This window comes from Pholcus phalangioides, unplaced genomic scaffold, assembly GCF_987345545.1.
Source record: "Pholcus phalangioides strain wild (caught in Gottingen) unplaced genomic scaffold, Ppha-v1.0 ptg000007l_1, whole genome shotgun sequence".
Classification (NCBI taxonomy): domain Eukaryota; kingdom Metazoa; phylum Arthropoda; class Arachnida; order Araneae; family Pholcidae; genus Pholcus; species Pholcus phalangioides.
In genome coordinates, this window is record NW_028301600.1 from 23,399,638 (window position 1) to 23,418,837 (window position 19,200).

The window sequence follows — 19,200 nt, forward strand, 5'->3', positions numbered from 1 at the left end:
ACACATTATAATTCATTATTTCTTTCTTTTATTATGAAGGAACAAATTAACCAATTGACACCAAATTTTTAGTATTTTATTTGCAATTAAAAGAAATATTTTTTGAAGTCATTTTTAAAAATTCAACATAAAAGGGACGTGACATCCCTTAATACGACCCTGTTCTCCAGAGATCCCTTTTCGTGATTCCTCGAAAAAAAAAAAAAAATGATCGAATCACTGACCCCTCAGCTATTTTCTTCCATGATCAGTACCAATAAATGTAAGAAATACGAAAAGGAAATGAGATGAATAAAAAGAAAAGGAAGATGTTATTCCGTCACACATGGCCACTAGTAAGCAACCAAAAAGAAAAGCAAACTGGACATTTTTCATGACAAATGCGTTCTTTTATTATTATTATTATTTCGATCTTCATGACAAAAAAATCGAACTTCCCAAAATGCTATCTATCTATCTATTCTGACTTAATTTTTGGCGCTCTCTCTATTCACTGAACACGTAATACGCGTATAATAACAAAGGAAAAGAACAGAATGTAGGGGGGAAAGGTAGAAAGAGAGAGTCGGAGAGAGAGACGGTGGCACCGCAGCAGTCAATAAACCCCTGCTCGCCTCAGTCGCCAGGTGTTTGACTGTCATAAAGCCGACGTCATAAACAGGTGCCGTGACGTCACATTTTCAAATGTGCGCATGGGCAGTACCGGTCTTTCACCTCCTAAACAAGAGCCCTTTTTGGCGTAACTATTGGCGACGGAAAACTTTTAATAGTCATCTGTTGCTTCTCTTATTCTAACTTCACTTGTTGCTCTTTAAAAGCCGATGTCACCTATATTTAAAAAAAAAAGTTACATGTAAAATTGAAATGAAAGGATTTTGAATAATCATCTAAAATTTAAAACTGGATGTGATTATTTAAATTTAAATAAGAAATCGTAAAATTGAATTTCATTGTGTAATAACTTGGCTTTTTTTCGGATTGTGTTTTGGCGATGATATTTACATCCGTTTGAAGTTGGCGCGTAGACTTCCCGAAGCGTTAACCTCTCTCCACAGAATAGTTTATCTGACAAAGTGCGGAACTTAAAACACAATCAGACACCTGAGAGAGAGAACAACAACTTTAGTGTTGAAGCCTTCACTGTGTTATGAAATCCTTAATCTTTGGTGGGAACAGGAACTTGTTAATCCGAGAATATTGGATCCAATGAGTGGATAAACATCAATCGCGAATCCCATCCGAGGAGCATGATAACGTGAGTAAATATTTATTTTTTTTATTGACAACTTCGCGGGAAACGTAAATAGAATATATGAATTGATTTTGTTTGGCTTTTTCCGATTTGGCCGACCCGGTTCAATAGTTTTTAATCCTGATTCTTGAAAGGAAATTTTCTAATTTTTGCCATTAATATTACTAATTTATTTAGACTTGTTTATTTATAAGATTTTTTTTTATTTTAAAGTTGATATTTTGATATTAGTGAGAATTTTCTGGTGTCATTGGCTCAAATTATCGACATTTATAGAAAAATCTATTATATATAGTATATACACAGTTTATGCTTTTGGATTTACTAATGTTCTTCTTCGGTATTGGTTTAATCAGGTCCAGGGCTATCATGGACCCCCTGGGCCAAGTGATTTTTCTGAGGCATGACTGGCAAATTTATTTGCTTACTCCCGAAAATTTCAACCAGGTCTCATCTTTGTCTTTGTGAGGCCTCTTCTTCACTTGAGGCCTCCCCCGAGTAGGCCCATGCATTAAGACGGTACTGATCAGGCCACACCGATCCGTAAATGACATAAACTGCGTATTCCATTCTGACTTCAACTCAGGGTCTTTTCTCGCATGGGAAACGGGTCAAGTGCCCAGGGTCCCAAAATCGGCTGCCTTTTGAATTTTAGGCACAGCCCACATGCCCCGAGCTGCAACTAGATTCTTGGCCAGCAGGGGCAAGCGCGCATTTTGACACCCCCTTGTAATGGGATTAAAGCCCCCCCCCCCCCGGTTGAGATTAAAGGGTGCAATTTGTGGCCCCTCTGGTCCAGGTACCCGCCTGCTCCCCGCAGTAGTGGCCCTTGCACATTATGTGCCACTGGGCGCACGTGCAATTTTTCTCCCTGGTCATTGTGTTCAACTATCCATTTTTAGTCAAATGGCTAGTACGTTACATCGTATAAGCTGTCTTCATAGGGAGACAGACGCAAGTGATTTGATACTTGCAAGCAGGGGGAAGGGGCCAATACTATTAATCTTTACTCATTTTTCCGACACAACCCTGCCTCTTTTGAGGTAACGGAAGTAAGTTGTTTTGCATCATTCCGGGGATGTGAGCGTTTCTATCTAGCCATCCAAGAACACTACATATTCGGTGCTGCAATATTTACCAAGGGTCTGAACTTATGAGGAAAAGCCCCTGATTCAACTACTTGAAAGAACCCCTGACTCAAAATTATAAGAAAAAAAGTGTGCCTTATTGACAAACCAATACAGGCAGGAAATAAAACTAGTAGCGGATCCCCGTAAATTGATTTTCTAGTGAAGTGATAATTCGAAAAATTGAAAAAATGTATATCATCCCGAGTCCTCTGTCATCCTGCTCCTTGTTGAGGCCATGTTATGCACATATTGTAGAGAGCCGGTTCCAATTTGAGCAGGGGTGCTACTTCGGCAGTGCGACCCATTCGGCCGTCTGAGGTGCCAGTCTAAGGTGGTGGAAAAAAAGTTCAAAAACAATCGAAAAATCGTCATATCTCAAAAACCTGTTGATGTAAATATATGAAAATTTTAGAGTGATAATTACGAGTTCAACTTGACATTTTCCAGTGAAAATAATTTTGATGAGTCCTGCACTGCTCCAGAAAAAAAAAATGTTTAAATTACAGTGAAGGTCAAAAGAAAAAAAGTAAAAGGACAATTAAAAATTATGTGCAAAAATTTTGTTTTAATCAAGAAAGACACTTTTTTTAGTAATCTCTATCATTCGGGATGTCTTGAAAGAGATAAGCCATAAATAACTAGTTGCGCTACCGTCATCCAAGCTTGTTTGATGACTGCAATAAGAGATTATGTTTGTTTTCGTACTACGTACCATTTTTATGCACTTCATGAGTCAAAACGCAACACAAGAGAACTCAACAGGATTGAAAAAAGGACTTCTCAATGACCACTCGAGAAGTTTCACCTGAATTGGTTTTTAACCAACACACCTTTTAGACTTTGAAACATGTGCAGGAGCATTGTCCTGTTGGCACAAAAACTGTCTAAAATTTATGAGAGGTGGCGCAGAAAATAGAAATTCGGCTGAAACAGTCTTGATATGCCTACATTTCCTAAATATGGCTCTGTCATTGCATAGGTCAGTAATATTTAAAAGCATCGTGTCCATCTGAATTGCTTCTCATCAAAGAAAAGATCCTCGTCCCACTTGGTACCGAAAGATACATGCTGTTTGGCCAATTCACGTCGCTTTTCTGTGTGTTGTTTTATAAGGAGAGTTGTGCCTCTCGGTTTTGCATATCAGACGTATAAATTTTTTTTATCGCATTAGGCACAGTTCGACGTGTGCAAGGCAAGTTGTATTTCTTCTGAGTTTCAAAGAGTTTTTTTCCACGTAAAAACTGAATAATCGTCTTTTTTGACAAATGGTAAGAGAAAGTAGCCTTCTTGTGCAAGCTTTCACTACATAATTCTCGTGCCCCTTTATGAAACTTTAACGTTTAACCAACAGTCTTTTATCTTTTAATCTTTTCCAAAATTTCATGACTAATAGGCATCGCAGTTTCTCTGAGAGCAAGTATTTTGCCTTTTTAATGTGGAATAAAATTTTTTCTTTGGCCATTTTCACACTTTTAGAAATAAATTCGATTCCACAGCACGTGACTGATCAAAACAGTCTCGGCTGTTATGCCAGCATAAGAAAAATTCAAATGTCTTTCCCCCGTATCAGAGAAAAAAACGCGTGTCCTTATACTTTTTTCCAGGTTTCGACCTTTACTTAATTTGAACAATTTTTTTTTCTAGAGCAGTGCAGCACCCATCAAAATTATTTTCACTAGAAAATGTTTAATTTTACGTGTAATTATCGCTCTAAAATTTTCATATATTTACATCCACAAGTTTTTGAGGTATGACGATTTTTTGATTTTATGGTTGCCCTTAAAGTTTTATTCTGCCACCTTAGGAGGGGTGCCAAATTAGAGTGGGAAAAAAAAAAGGTTTGCCGGCCCAAAAAACGTGGTCGGGGGGGGGGGGTGCCAAAAATAGGTTCCGCGCGGATAGAGATTTTTTTCTCGAACCATTCCTGAATGCGTGTTATGATCACCTAAATATGTGCGCCGAAATTTTTATTCAGACTATAAAGATAGTTATGATTATAAACAAGTTCAGAGATGGATAATAAAACCGTACAAACCGAACCAAACATCGTTACATGTTTTTTGCACTTTCGTTGCTTGAATTTAAACTAATGTTGTCTTTAGATTTACTCTAAGTTTCAGCGTACCTTGTTTCATGTTCACATGATTTATAGTAGAGCTTCCAAGGCGGAATGCGTAGCATACGATTTATCTCCACGACAGCTTGTGTTCAATAGTAATTGCTATGCAAGTGCTAACACATAGATTTTGAGCATAGATGGTTTGTTGATGAAAAGTATGAATCACAGCCATTGTATGTAAATACTTTATTGCTTGAAATTAACGCATATGTACGCACCGGATAATTGTTATCAATTTTAGTCAATAAAACTTTTCCGTTTCGTACCACTACGGAAGAAAAATATTGGAATGAAAAAAGGGCTCAATTTTTTAGATGTACCAAAATCGATTCCGTGATGTTTGGTTTCTTGTACACAGACAGGACTCACTTGTTATTTATTTGTAATTTTAGTGCGTGAATTCGACAATGTTTCTTTGAGAGTGATTTTGTGTTATTACTAATCGGAGTTTCTGAACAATACGAAACTTTCTGCTCTGTTTTTCCGACTGACTATAGATTTAGTTAAAAGAAAAGTTTCTTATGTCCCTTCGCAAGCACTGATGCATGCCATACTGTTGTCCGGTTAGGAACTATCAATGAACAATGATAGTAATCGTATGCATCCACGTCTATAGATACTATATGTCGCTGAACTTGATGACTATCCGGTTTCCGTTATAACACACCCGAAAAGTATCCCCTCTATAATTCATATTCTTATTGTTACTTGGGTTACTGTGGTTGTCATTTCTTTTTTTATGGGAATGTGACGTATGCAAAAAAAGATTGCGATTACCATAAAAAATATTTTACCGAATAATTACGAAAAATATATTCTTTATAAGGTCACCATTTTTTCATCTTCCTACACTGTCAGAATCGCAAAAATAATAATAGTTATAAACAAAATTCGATCTAAACATAGTCTAGTTTTGTTTTCAATGTATTTGCTTTTTTTGTTTTCGAATGGGTTATTTCCTGGGTTTTTTTGTCTTTTAAAAACACGGAAACAAGGTCTTTGAGCTTTGCCAAGGAACTCGAGTCTTTCTTTACCATCATCAAATGTTGATTGTGTCTTACCATCGCTGCTAACAGTCTCTTGTAAGTGGAACCCTTAATGTTAAAAGAGAAGAAATGATAGGAATAATGACCGGCTTCAATGAAACCCTAGCACATAATCATAGGAGGAGCGCCGGAAAAATAGATTTCTTCTACCTTTCTCTTTTTCTTTCTTTCGTCAATTTGATTTTTCTTTTTGCCAAGGAAGAAGACGAGCTGTGCTCTGAATTAATGATTCCACTTCTTCAATCAATGGATATGCCGTGTTTTTTCCTATTAAGGAAGAATCGAGTTCGAATCACTTGAAATACAAATCTTGAAAGGTCAAGGAAGTTCTCTTACAGTAGTATGAGACTTTAACATGCGCTTTCGTTTGTTTCGTTTGAGATATTAAAAACACAGACTTCGCAATGTAGAGTGTTATGCATTTATTGTTATTGACAAAGGCTGATAAAAAAAGTTCCATGCCTGATCATAAACAAGAAGTATCTCTTAGATAATGAATGAATTTGAAATATTTATGATATGCATTTTACACTTACATAAACATTTTTTTTCACATGATTTCCACATCGATTTGGATATTTATCTGGATGCATGACCAACAATTTATTATTCCCATGGCCGGAATAAAACTAGTTGGGATGAATATCACCTTCCACTACTTTAAATACTGAGACTAATTTGTTAAAAAAACTATATAGTTGTGAATAAATGATACAAAGCTGTTAAAGCATTTACATGGGTAACTATCATATACAGTAAAACCTGAACGAAACGGATCATCAAGAGACTGAAATAATATTCCGTTTTAGATTTCCGTTTTATAAAGGTGCAAATCAAAGTGTTAATCATTGAACAGACTATATTTTGATTCCGTCTTAAACAGGTTTCTGTCTCATACAGTGTCAGTCTTAGACAGGTTTCACTTTACTATTAATATAACTTATGTTTTTTGTACATTCTTCATAACACAATTATTTTGCAGTCGTTATAACTTTTTTGAATCACCCGTCGTATTTTCTTTCTGAATTGGTTTACAGACAAAAATTCATTAATTGGTATTGGACAAATTCAAAACCGCACAGATCCATAAGCTTAGTCAAATTAGTTCTAGTCGTGTTGTATGTAGAAAATCGTATCGAGCCACTATAATTTTTAGCCCACTTTTCTTTAGTGGATGACGTAAAGAGTGTTCAGTGAATCAGCTCATTTTTTAGCAAGTGTCGATGTCTTTCCGTAGAGTTAACGACATTCACGTTGTGATACTCAGACGGTAATTTATAGCTTGATCATCCAGTTAATAATACCCTGAGGCGAATTTTTCGCTACTGTTTGACAATGTCAAATGTGATATGATAGTAAACTTGGAGAGAGGTCATGAGACCTATATATATTGTTCTTATATTACCCGGACGACAGTCTTTTACTTCTTTTCTGCATCATTCGTCGCCCTTCAGCCCTCGAACATGAAAAATTGGTAAAAGTCGTTTTTCTTTTACTAATTTGTGGTCATAAATTAATCTTTCAGATCACGTAAAGGGTTACGATGGCTTAGATGTCTAGTTAACCATTCGATACAAATAACTTTGATATTAACGAACGTGCTTAAAAGCTTACCTCTCAGGTAAAAAAAAGGTTATACAAATGTTTCTAGCTGGAATTGCACAACGTTTTTCTCGGCACACACAAACTACCTAATTTCATCTTATCTATACAGGGTGATTCAGAACAGATGGGAAAATCTTTAAGAGGTGATAGTACACACCAATACAAACAATTGTCATCAAATAATGCATGGTCTAACATGAAACGCAAATTGCCGCTCCCCAAACGCTAAAACGGCATTCTTGTTGAAATTTATCGGGAGAAAAAGAACACCATGTATGCAAATGTAACCTGGGGAAGAAGAAGAAACCGCATGGAAATCTGCATCACAGTGAATAAAAAGCACGGACGTCAGCCCTGTGAAGGGCTCCAGCGTGCAACCGTTCTAACAGTTGTAGTGTACGGGATGGCGTCCACGCCTTTTACTCACTGTGACGCAGATTTGCATATGGTTTCTTCTTCCCCAGGTTACATTTGCATGCATGGTGATCAGAAATGCCGTTTCGAAACGCACTAGCGCGTTTGCATTTCATGTTAGACCATGCATTCTTTGATGACAATTGTTTGTATTGGTGTATACTATCACCTCTTTAAGATTTTCCCATCTTTTCTGAATCACCCTGTATAGATATGATGAAATTAGGTAGTGTGTGTATGCCAAGAAATTGTGAATTTCTTGATTTTTACAAGCATTCATATAAGAATTTCGATGAATTACTGCAAATTCTCAGGACTTTGTGTGAATAATTTTTTTGTGAAATTGGATATGCTTGAACAGTAAAAAATCAGTGAATTTTTTCCAAAATCTTTCTTGTGTCAGCTTTTAAAACTTGGTCTGGGGCCCTCAGACAAACGATAGCTACGAGATCCCCCATATTTAGTTTGGAACTCTGTAACTGGGGTGTAATACAGTAGGTATAAACTCAATCCATGAGAGTTTGTCGAACCTGAACGCCGGGGGATTAACATTATTCTTTGAGTGAAAAACTCTTTTAATCACAAGACGGACTTTTAATCACACTAAAACGTTTTTTTCACTACAATGCAATGACTTCCAAACAGTAACATTCCAAACACCTTTTCACCACTCATATTAATCAAGCTCGATTGGTTTTATATCTGTTTCAGTAAAAGTAATAAAGCGGTAATTATTAGGTTTTTATCGGTAATAACGGTAGGCCTGTGTGCGATTTGGGATCTTGCACAATAATTCAAAATGAACTTAATGCATTCTCTGAATGGTGTGAAAAGAATTAATTTTATCTCAATGTTGGAAAATGCGTTTTCATCTCATTACATTCGTAAAAAACTTCTATATTTTTAAATTACGTATTAAACGTTTTGTCAAGAAACTTCACTGCTACAGACTTGAGTGTAATTTATACATCTGATTTTAGTTTTTGTGCTCATATTATGGATTTATGCACCAAGTCTTATAAAAAACTTGGTTTTCTCAAACGAAGAACTAGAGATTTTCAAATTATTTTTCTAGTATTATTGTTCTATATAATTCATTGGTGCGATCGAAACTAGAACATGCGTCAGTTATTTGGGACCCCTTGTATACTGTTCATGTTAATAGAATTGAATCTTTCAGTATAAATTTCTTTGCTATTTGTACTACAAAAAATTTGAGTTATCTTCTAAATTTTTAGCGCCCTCTTTCTGCGTGACTTGTTTAGTATTGAGAGCCTCTAACAACGTCGCAAATTAACGCTGATTAATTTTTTAGAAAATCTTTTAAACAAAACAATCGATTGCCCTTATAGTCTAAATATCATTGGATTTCGCGTACCGCGAAGCAGGGACGAGAACAAACGAACTTTTTGCTAAGGCATCATATCTAAATAACATAGGCAAATATTATGTTATAAACAGATTTTGTATTCTTTACAATTCTGGTTTTTACATACTGATTTATTTTTAATGACTTTTTCTCTTTTTGTCGATTTCTTCTTTTTTTATGTGTGCATTTCAAATATTGTCTTTTTTGTAATTATTTCTTTACATATGTGTAGATTTCCCATTCATTTTTTTTTTTCGTACTTGCTTTATGTTTTTTTTGTACTTTGTATTTTATCTCTCTCCAACTGTAATTGGATGTATATCTGTAAATGAGATGTAAATAAATTTATATACTAATTAATTATATGTAATCACCAATCATCTCGACAAGTCTGATAAATTTCATTACATTTATCACCTTACCAGTGATTACGCATTATCTGAAATGATATTAGTCAGTTCGTTAAACACGGCCTTAACCAATTTTATCTGTAGTTGATACGTGCAATAAACACATTTTGCCATGAAATTAAATTAAATGAAAATGAGCGTGAAGCAGAGATGAAACATAAAAATTATTATGAGTCTTGTTATGTTGGCTTTCTCCAGACATATCAACATGTGCAAACATAACCAACATTGCCGATCAAATTAATCATCCTGCACTGAAGTTTATGCATAGTGTTTGGTAGATTTGAGTAGTTGATCATGTTGACCATTTTTATCGCACCACGGTCATTTTCTGTACACGACGGCTAATTAGACCGGGACCTACAATTTATTGTCGAGTCTGAACGGCAGCCTTGTTTTTTTTATGCTCATTGAGAGGTTGGTGCGCTAACCCCTGGATGGGGGACTCCCTGCGGTAGCAATCTTTTTCTGTGGTCATATCACAGAAAAAGATTTCTACCGCAGGGAGTCCCCATTGACGAATCATTTGCCAATACTAGCTGGGGATTATATATAATTACTGCTAAATATGGTAAATTCGTAACACTTGGACAAAATTTATCAAACTAACCAAAATAGTCGGCGATTATGCTTAACAACCGCATTCATAGCATTTACCGTAACATATCCATTTAGTGAATATGTGACGTTGACTGAAAGTTTTTTCCGAGGCCGGTCGTCCACTCGAAAATAAGTCGCCTGTACATGCGTGAGACAGGTATCCCTCACTTTACGCGATTTCGCTATAAAGTGATTTTGAAAAGTTGAGATTTTAGAAATTGCGACCCGCAAAATTTGGTGTGTAGTTTGATTTTAGTCCTGAAAATGGGCTTGCAAATTAGAGGTATGACATAATTAAAATGACAAAATCCGTTGGATTTGTTGATGTAGATGAGACTTACTGTATACGGAAGAAACTCTCAAATCCATCTCAACAGATCTTACTAATGATCTTCTATTGGTAACACATCGATAATTCCATCAGAATTTTAATCGAAGAAAACGATCCTAATTAATCTATAATTGTCATATTTGCGAGAGATATTCAGAATATTCTCTAACTTTGCCCCTAAAGTTTTTATAAAGAGACTACTTGTCAGCTGAATCTTGACTGCTTTCATAAAAAATAGTTATCAGAAAATCATACCAGGCTCTTCAGGAAAGAAAATATTCATACTCACACTAAAATCAATCAAAAGTAGTTAAGACAGAGAGAAGTGAAAAGTATTAATTAAACATTCATATAGCCTAAATTCACAAGAATTATTTATAAGTTTGAATAATTAATTTATCCAAAAAAATATATTTCTCTGCTGGAGAAGTTTGGTTTATTTTTTGTTCTCTCTCTTATCCTTCTCAAGAAAACCCCTATCCATATCTTACCCATGGTGAATTCTATTTCCTTTAAGCGATTTCGTCTTACGTGATAATTTTGTGCAACCAATTTAAAGTGAGGGACGCCTGTAGTAGTCTTGTGCATACACTCGACTTGTTCCGCGACTTCGTTTCGCTCCTAGTAGCAACCAGGGGACGACCGGCCTGAAATGATGCATGTACTATCTTGTGATATAAATATCATTTTTCTATCGACTGTACAGTACATTATCGTTTTGTCTGAAAGGTTATAGTTTTTTATGAACGTATATTATTCAATTACTCGTATTTATATTTTGTAACAAACTGAAAATTTTAGAAACTAAAAAGGTGCCCCGATAAGGTGGTCACTGGCCAGTTCCACTAAAACAAGAAAAAATTATAGTGGTTTGCACGATAGTTAACAAAGAGCGCATGTGACTATGAAAATCAATAAGAAAGGCAATGGTGGATGATTGAGGATAAATTCACAAATACGCTATCCAGGAACTAGCCATAACCTCTGTGGGTTGCCATAGTAATAACACAACTGATTAGAAGTGCTATTTTTGTTAGATTCAAAGCTATGAGGTTGCCTGCCCCACCTATGGGGTCATTCAAGTATTACGTCAGCAGATTTTTGGACATTTTTGAGCTCCCCGTCAGCAAAAGTCAGCAAAACTCTGACCTCCCCCCTTGTTGGCAAAATTTTCGTCAGCTCTGCCCCGCCCTCGTACCACACATTGGGATGAGAAACGTAAGCAGGGGGAAGAGAAGGCGTAGAGAAATCGTGTCATCCCAAGACGATCAAAAAAAATTTAAAGAAATTAAAACATCGAAAGAAAATACTTTTATTATAAAGAGCATTGAAATTAACAGAAATTGATTATAATAACATATTATGTTACTATAATTAATTTCTGTTAATCAATTTCTGTCATCAGTGCTATTTGAAGGCTAATAACTAAAAATTTTTCTTCAAGAAGCTCCTTGTGCCCCCTCCAAAAATAGATCTTATGCCCGCCCCTGATTGAGGTTGGCCTTCGAGAATATAGGTACATAGTGAGTCTGACCATCATTGTCTGACAATGCTATAGTGAACCTATATATGTATACATGAGGGTCATTTTTCACATGATTACAGACTGAACACACTACATTTTTATCTTGTGTTTTGAGTTTCGAGTATTAATTAATGGAAAGTGGTATAGATAGTTTGCCGTTGCTAGTAGCGAAGTAGTGAGCATTGAGCTCTCTTCTTCATCATGGTTTCTCTGAAGTCCAGAGATGTTAATCAGGAAATGGCAAGAGAGGCGTACGCGCGTTGTTAATTTGAATGCTTTTTGATTGGTGGTAACTTAAATTTCTCCGAAATGAAATTTTTGTGCCCCCCTCAGTGGACACAAAATAGCTCAACCGATGCCCCCTCCCCATAAAAAGGACGGGATGCGGGGGACGATATATAGAGTACTTACCTATAGGAATGTTAGTTCAGGTGCCCAGAAACTAGGGAAAAAGGTTTTTCTCATTTTGGTTTTCTTAGTAAAGATATCATAAAGAATATTTCATATTTTCATACAGGGTGATTGGTGACGCAAGCATCATTCTAACTCTCCTCCACCTTTGTCCGGTCCGCAAATCAGTAGTCCCCCTCGCCCCGATGCTGACGTAATACTTGAATGGCCCTCATTCTCTGCAATCGACGGAAAAAAAAGTTTCTCTTGAAGCGTAAAGTTTCCCAAGTAATGCATGTCATCCGAGATTATAAGATTATTTCTTTGTTCATCGATTTCAAATCAATCAGTTTAGAGATAAATCTATCTCTAACCATATTTTTCCGAAATCACATTAAACATAATTGACTGAAAATTGTTTTCTTCAATAAATCATGGAAATTCGAAAGAAATAATGCATTCATAAAAGTAAGGATAAGATTGATGTTCATTTGTGTTAAAGCGTTGAATGATTGATAGATAGAAATATCAAATTTTTTATCCAGATATTTATGTTTATGGAACAAGAGCCAAAAATAGTGACTATTTGGTTCTATATTAAGTGAGGAAGTTCAAATGAGAATTTCATGAAGAAAAGTCACTTATGACAAATGGTTACAGGATCTTATAGTACACGTTTTTCTGTGATTTGTTTTGATGAACGATGAATCTGAAATGATTTTGATTATTTGTGTGGAATATTTATCGGATATTATCGGTTAGCGAACTTTGAATATTCTCTCTGTCTGCTCTTGTCTTTCGTTTCACTTTCAATTAGAGTCCCGGGCGTCGATCGCCATTGATGTCGTCCTGTTGATGACGAGGAGTGGTTGGTGCTAGCGTACCTATATATAATGATAGACGTTTGGCAATTACAGGCCTCGGTGACATGCAAGTAAAACACAAACCGGCCTTAGGCCTCTATTTCTCTAGCGTGTGGCCTGCAACATTTCAGTTTCGGACGACACGTTTTCTCGTTTTGTTTCTTTTATTTATCAGCCAGTCCATCCTATTTTGTTTTATTCTTTTTCTATCTATTTATTTATTATTATTTTCTGGCAATAGAGAAAGATGGTTTTAATTGTCACGTTCATTCGTATGCAATTAAGTTCGTACCTCGAGTTTGCTTGAACGTTGTTTCTTCTGTCGGTGGAATGCGTACGTATAGGGCTATCTTCCTCAATAATGATTTTATATCCTGTCATCCTGCTTTCGTAATATAATCGTCACGTCGGCTTAAAATGCATGTCTATGTATGAAGGTATGCGGCCAAATGCAATAATTTATAAGGTAGCAGCTGCATCAAGAAACAAATGAAGCTATATAGAGTTTCACCGTCGTTGGCTAATTATTTGCCCTTCAGTTACGGGTCAGTGTACCAGGTTTTCGCGCTTTTTTTTCAGAACTAATGACATTCGAAACTCTAATTAGTTTTTTTTTTTTTTTTATGGGGGATTTGAATGTAATGATGCTTTCGATCAGGTATTGAAAAAATAAAATAAAACTTTTTGCCATCAAGTAGAATTAAAATGATGTGTTAACTATTGAAAATAAATGCACTAATGAACTATAGATAGTTCAAACTCTGTATTTGTGATTATTTTTGCTTATACTGTACATAGTTAAACTTTGTAGGTAACCCGTAGTGCGCTTGAAAAATGACGTTTAAGGTATAATTTTTAAGAGATAGAAAAGAGTCACGTTCGACCACTAACAAAATCAAATCAAAACGATTGCATCTCATTTGTGTGACTTTTGACATTAATTTATAAAATTGAAATAGAAGTATAAAAACAATAAAATTTAAATTAATTTTTCATATAGCTAAAATTATAATAAATTTAACTTTTTTAAATTTTTTATCTAAAAATAATTATAATAAAATAGTTTATGTAAAAATTAATTTAAAATTTTAATAACATGAATTTTTAAAAACAAATTTGAAATTCTAATGTGACAAATTTAAAATTTTAGGAACAATTTTTATAACGTGAATTTGAGTTTTAATAATTTCTTTTTAAAATCTCAATCTTCGTTTGAAGGGCTGTACAGTACAAATTATCAATATGGTACAATTTTCTCTGCGATAATAATTTTACTCGCACATATCTTGAAGCATCAACATTTATTCTGCATGATTTGCAAGCTGAAAATACTGTAACACCATTTATTATTGATTTTAAAATAAATTATTATTTGTTGTTTAAACTCTCTCTACACTGCTGTCAATGTTCCATCTAATCTGCGTGCGAGCGCGACCGTACACAAAGTTTTTCTCGTGCATTAGAAATGCACTATATTGTACTCAGTATAACGTTCTTTTGTCCTTCCTCGTAGAGAAATAGCATCCTACGCAGATACCAAAAAGTTAAAGGACACGTTGATTGTTGTATAGATTTCTTTAAAAATATAATAATAAATTCTTCATAAAAAAAAAGACATTGGTTTATTCATGATAAGAGAAATGAAGAACTTCAGAGCTAATGAAAACTCTACTCACCCCCGAAGCAGAATATGCCGAAATCTGCGACCTACGTCACAGAACAATCAGTGCTACTGCAGAACAATTTGGAAGAATTTTAAGGAAAGGTGTAGAAAACACTATTTCTCTTTCATGGCGGTTTTTATAATGAACACAGAACATTTCCATTCAACCAAGGGCTCGTTGCAGAACAATGCAAAACATTCTGCTTTGGGGCTATACTCACTACAAAAATTCCTATTCCCTCAAATGAACTAGTTAAAAGGACCCCCAAAAGAAATGTTCCATCATCCCGTGGTTAGTCTTTGAGTTCTTAAAGGAACCCTTTCACATTCGGGGAAAACAATTTTCTCTGCAATAAAAGTATTATACCTCGGCTAACGAAGATTTTTTCGTGATTTTTCTGCCTAGGCTAAAATGAATACGGATTCGACTAACGAACGTTTTCTTTGATGTGGATGCACGCGTTAACATAATTAACCCCGTTGTGAGTTGAATTTTCACGCCAACCATCACATCATAATTACTGTTATTCGAGCTCGACCCGATTAACTCATGTTCATCACGGAATATTTTTCAATTTACCCTCACTGTATTTTTTTTCGAAAATTTTAAACCGCGTTTCATGTAAAATGAAAGATTCAGCTAGTAGTAAATGCATTGAAAAAAAGGAGTCAATGTTTTCAGAGCACGCGTTCTTTCAATGCAAGATTCTTAGCGTTAACATCAAACTGAACAGTTTGGGCATTCTAGGAGTAGCCTACATGTCTGAAGCAGTATCATCAAAGCGCAATAAAAACATTTTTGAGCATGACGGTCATCTTTATTGGTTCGATAAATATGTTGCAAAGGAAAAAAAGAAAGCATGGCGATGTTGCTGTGAAGGCGGCGTACCCACATTTTGATTAAGTCAGAAGAAAAATCTAAGCATTTTTCAGTCATTTTTGATCAATGCAATCAAATGTGATTAGACGACGTTCAAATGACATGGGTCCAAGTGTCTGGCATCCAAAGAGTCACGTCCAAACGTCCTGTTCCAGTGCCTAGAACGGACTAAACGATTTTCTATAGAAACCTATGGGAAATCACGTTTCGACTAATGAATGTGATTCCGGAACGCATTATCTTCGTTAGCCGAGGTATCAATGTATATAAATAAAACTTTAAATTTTCAGACAAATAATTCAACGTTCTATTTCTTGTTTGAAGTTGTAGGGAAATAATTTCCTTTTATTTATAGAAATACAGTATTTAAGAACGTTACATATTGATTCAACATTTTATAACCCTCTTGCGTGGATATATACTGGCTTGTGTAAGAAGCTTATTCCTATTATGTATGGATATGAGCGTCCTACAGGAAGGTCGTTGTTTTCATTTAAGTCACCAAAGGTGTGATTGGAATTCCAAGAGCAACCTTAATTGGTTCATTGTCTATTATAACTTCTTCTATTGAACGTCTAAGACAAGGAAACTGGAGGAAAGGAAACAATATTTTTTCCTAGGAAGGTGTTCTTTCTCTTCCTAGGCACGACTGTCACTCAATGAATTCTTTGATGAAAGAAACTCGTGGTGCTATTACAGTGTGTTGCTGGCTTCTTGGTTTTAATGACAGAAATAACTAGCCGCAGAGGAATGTCAGTCCAGATGATTCTGCAGAAGGAAAAAAAACAAAAGAATAAAAAAAACACATAGATGGCTGTTGGTGTCACCGACACTGTGACTCCGTGACACGGACTCGATGAGTGGTTTTTCCGGATTCACACCGAGAGAGGCTCGTGTTATTCTTTATTTATACCTCTGGAAGGCGATGGACGTGCAAAGAAAAGATGGTTTTGGACTTTTGGCAAAAGAGATGAAAGAGAATAATATCCGAGAAAAGCTTTCAGTTGAATTCCATCATGGTTAAATGACCCATCGCGAATATCCGATCTGTTTGAAGTGTCCGAGGACGTCTATTCTTGTGGTGCGTGAAGTGTGGATGACTCTTTTGTATTTACATAAAATTTTATGCCCTTTTACCAAGAATTTTATAATAATTTCCTTTTGATCATCCGTATCTTTATGGTAGTTTGTGGCAAAGATTTATAGCCTATTAAAGTAAAAAACGAAACTAAAGTTTCTCGCGACGCATATATATATATATATATATATATATATATATATATATATATATATATATATATATATATATATATATATTTTTTTACTACATGACAAATTTTATCAATAATTTTTTCTTTGGTGCATGTTAGACGATGCCTTCATGAATGCTAATTAGTAGACTTAATGAATTGAGAGAAACATTTTTTTAGCTTGCAAAAAACACCGAAATACTTCTCGGAAAAAAATTAAGTCAAGTAAATAAGCCAATAGCTGGTGGGATCTCTCTCTTTCGTCTGTATGTACACTGTGAATATTTTTTTTTATTTTACCTCTGTGGTAATGCAAAACAAAAAAAGGAAATATATGCATAAAAAAAAGGATTTTACTACGATGATGGAATGTAGGGCAAAAAGACAAACGCGATATATAGAAAAGAAAGAAAGGTAGCTCATCTGCATATTTTCGGTACAACGCCTAAACTATAAATATCTGACTCAGAATATGTGCTCATCTTTTCTGTGGGTGAGTTTTCTTTTCGCATTTTTTTTAATCAATGGATAAAATAGAACAAACTACTCGTAGTATGCAGGTTCTATGAAAATTGCATTACAACTTTCTATCCATAGTTTCTTTCCATGACAATATGAATTAGGAATGCTATTCCTGATTCGTACGAGGTAAAACAATGAACACAATTTATAATGTTTCAATTAAATTCAAAATAGCACAACTAAAAGTGGATTACATTTTTCTCAAATATTTTTTTTCATACGTATCAACAAAAGATCTTGGAAATTGGTGTTTTTTCATTCATGAGAATCATATCCGTATTCTGGGCTTTTGTGGAACGAGGTACAGATATAATCCATTCTTTCATATTTTGCATACGTGTTGTGCGAGTTAAAAATTACTTCTATTGCTAGTTGTTGAAAGTTCCAAAATATATCGAAGGTTCATGAAAGGTTCATTTTTCTGCTCGACTAGTTCTAATCCTTTGTAAGTACATCAACATGCAGTGTTCCCGACTGCAGTTAGGGCCGTCTTAAAAGCATCATAGGCCTCGGGCAAAGCGATTTTTCTGAGGGCCCCCCCCCCCCCCACCTAGGCCAGAAATAACCCTCAACCAATTTACATAAATTTCTTGGAAATTGTAATCATAACTCTTCATTCCATTTTATATCGTTGTATCGCTAAATTGTGGTTTTTTTCTTCAAAAGTTTATTTTTTGCACTTGCGCCGCAAATCTAGTAGTTACGTGTAAATAAAAACGTAAAAGTTGTGGGGAAAATATTATACATGCGTATTTTTATATATTGTGATAATAAAGCTTCTCCCGACACGGCCCCACTCCTTAACTGGAGCAATTGCTTAAATCAACAACGGTTGATATATCCTGGATCGTGTACTGTTAAAAAGTAAAATTAAAAAGAACTCTCTTCATCACGAGGTTCCCGGGCCGTGCCCGATTTGCCTATACGTTAAGATGGCACTGACTGCAGTGTTTCCTGAGAAAAGTATTTGGTGACATGTTTTTTTTTTGTTATATTTTTCGTAAAGAATGACGGAGGTAGCATTTCGGCAATCGGTACGAGGTCCGAAGGCTCGTTTTTCCACATTCATATACACGTATATCAGTTCGGTGTTTTACCTGATGCATACCTATAAGATGGGTGTGGAAACGGATGTTCGTCCCTCCCCATCTACGGATATGGGTAGCGTCAAAATACGTAGTGTTGGAGGAAACTATCAGGGGAAAAGTTCTTTTGTCCTCAGTGCTTTCGAGTTTACGGTTGGCTGACTAGAGGATAGGAGTTGGCCAGGGTCATCGTAGACTAACGCAATGTCACCGTGTATAACGATATGCTCACATTGATGCAGATGATGCCGTGGCATTGGAAAGAAGTCTCACACCTAGGAGACGTCCTCGCTAAATTTTTACTTTCGTTCACGCTTTAGTAACGGTAGTTAACCCGCCACGCAACGGAACTCTTTAATCATCTCAAGTGCAAAGTAGGAGGATTGATCCATTTGTTCCCAGCTTAGAAGTGATCATCGCATGCACTCTCACTCAGTTAATATTCAGCAGCTGTGAAGCGAGAAATTGACTACGTTTGTTTCCATCATTTAAATGCGATTTTGCAACCTTAGCCTTCGTTGTTGTGTCATCATCTTGCTCACCTTCTTTTCTGCTCGTATAAATGATCATTTCATAAGTATCTTCCTTTCTTATGTAACAGACAAAATTGTAGAACCATTAGAAAAAGGTTTCGGAAGTAGTTTGGGCATTTCTTTTCTTTCTTTGCAATCTTACAAGCAGCTATCAGACAGATTTTACTCAAAATTGGGCGGAAAAGTTTTGACGGGGAATTTCTCCGGGAATGA

General features: G+C 35.5%; 1 protein-coding gene across 2 annotated transcripts in view; it reads left to right on the forward strand.

Moving 5' to 3' along the window:
* Nucleotides 1-748: 748 nt before the first annotated feature.
* Nucleotides 749-19,200, forward strand: part of Cad88C (cadherin 88C) — a 151,121-nt gene continuing 132,669 nt past the window's right edge. For both annotated transcript variants that reach the window (XM_089232868.1, XM_089232869.1), the window contains exon 1: nt 749-1,255. The gene's annotated coding sequence lies outside the window, so the exon portion shown is untranslated. The remainder of the gene's footprint in view (nt 1,256-19,200) is intronic.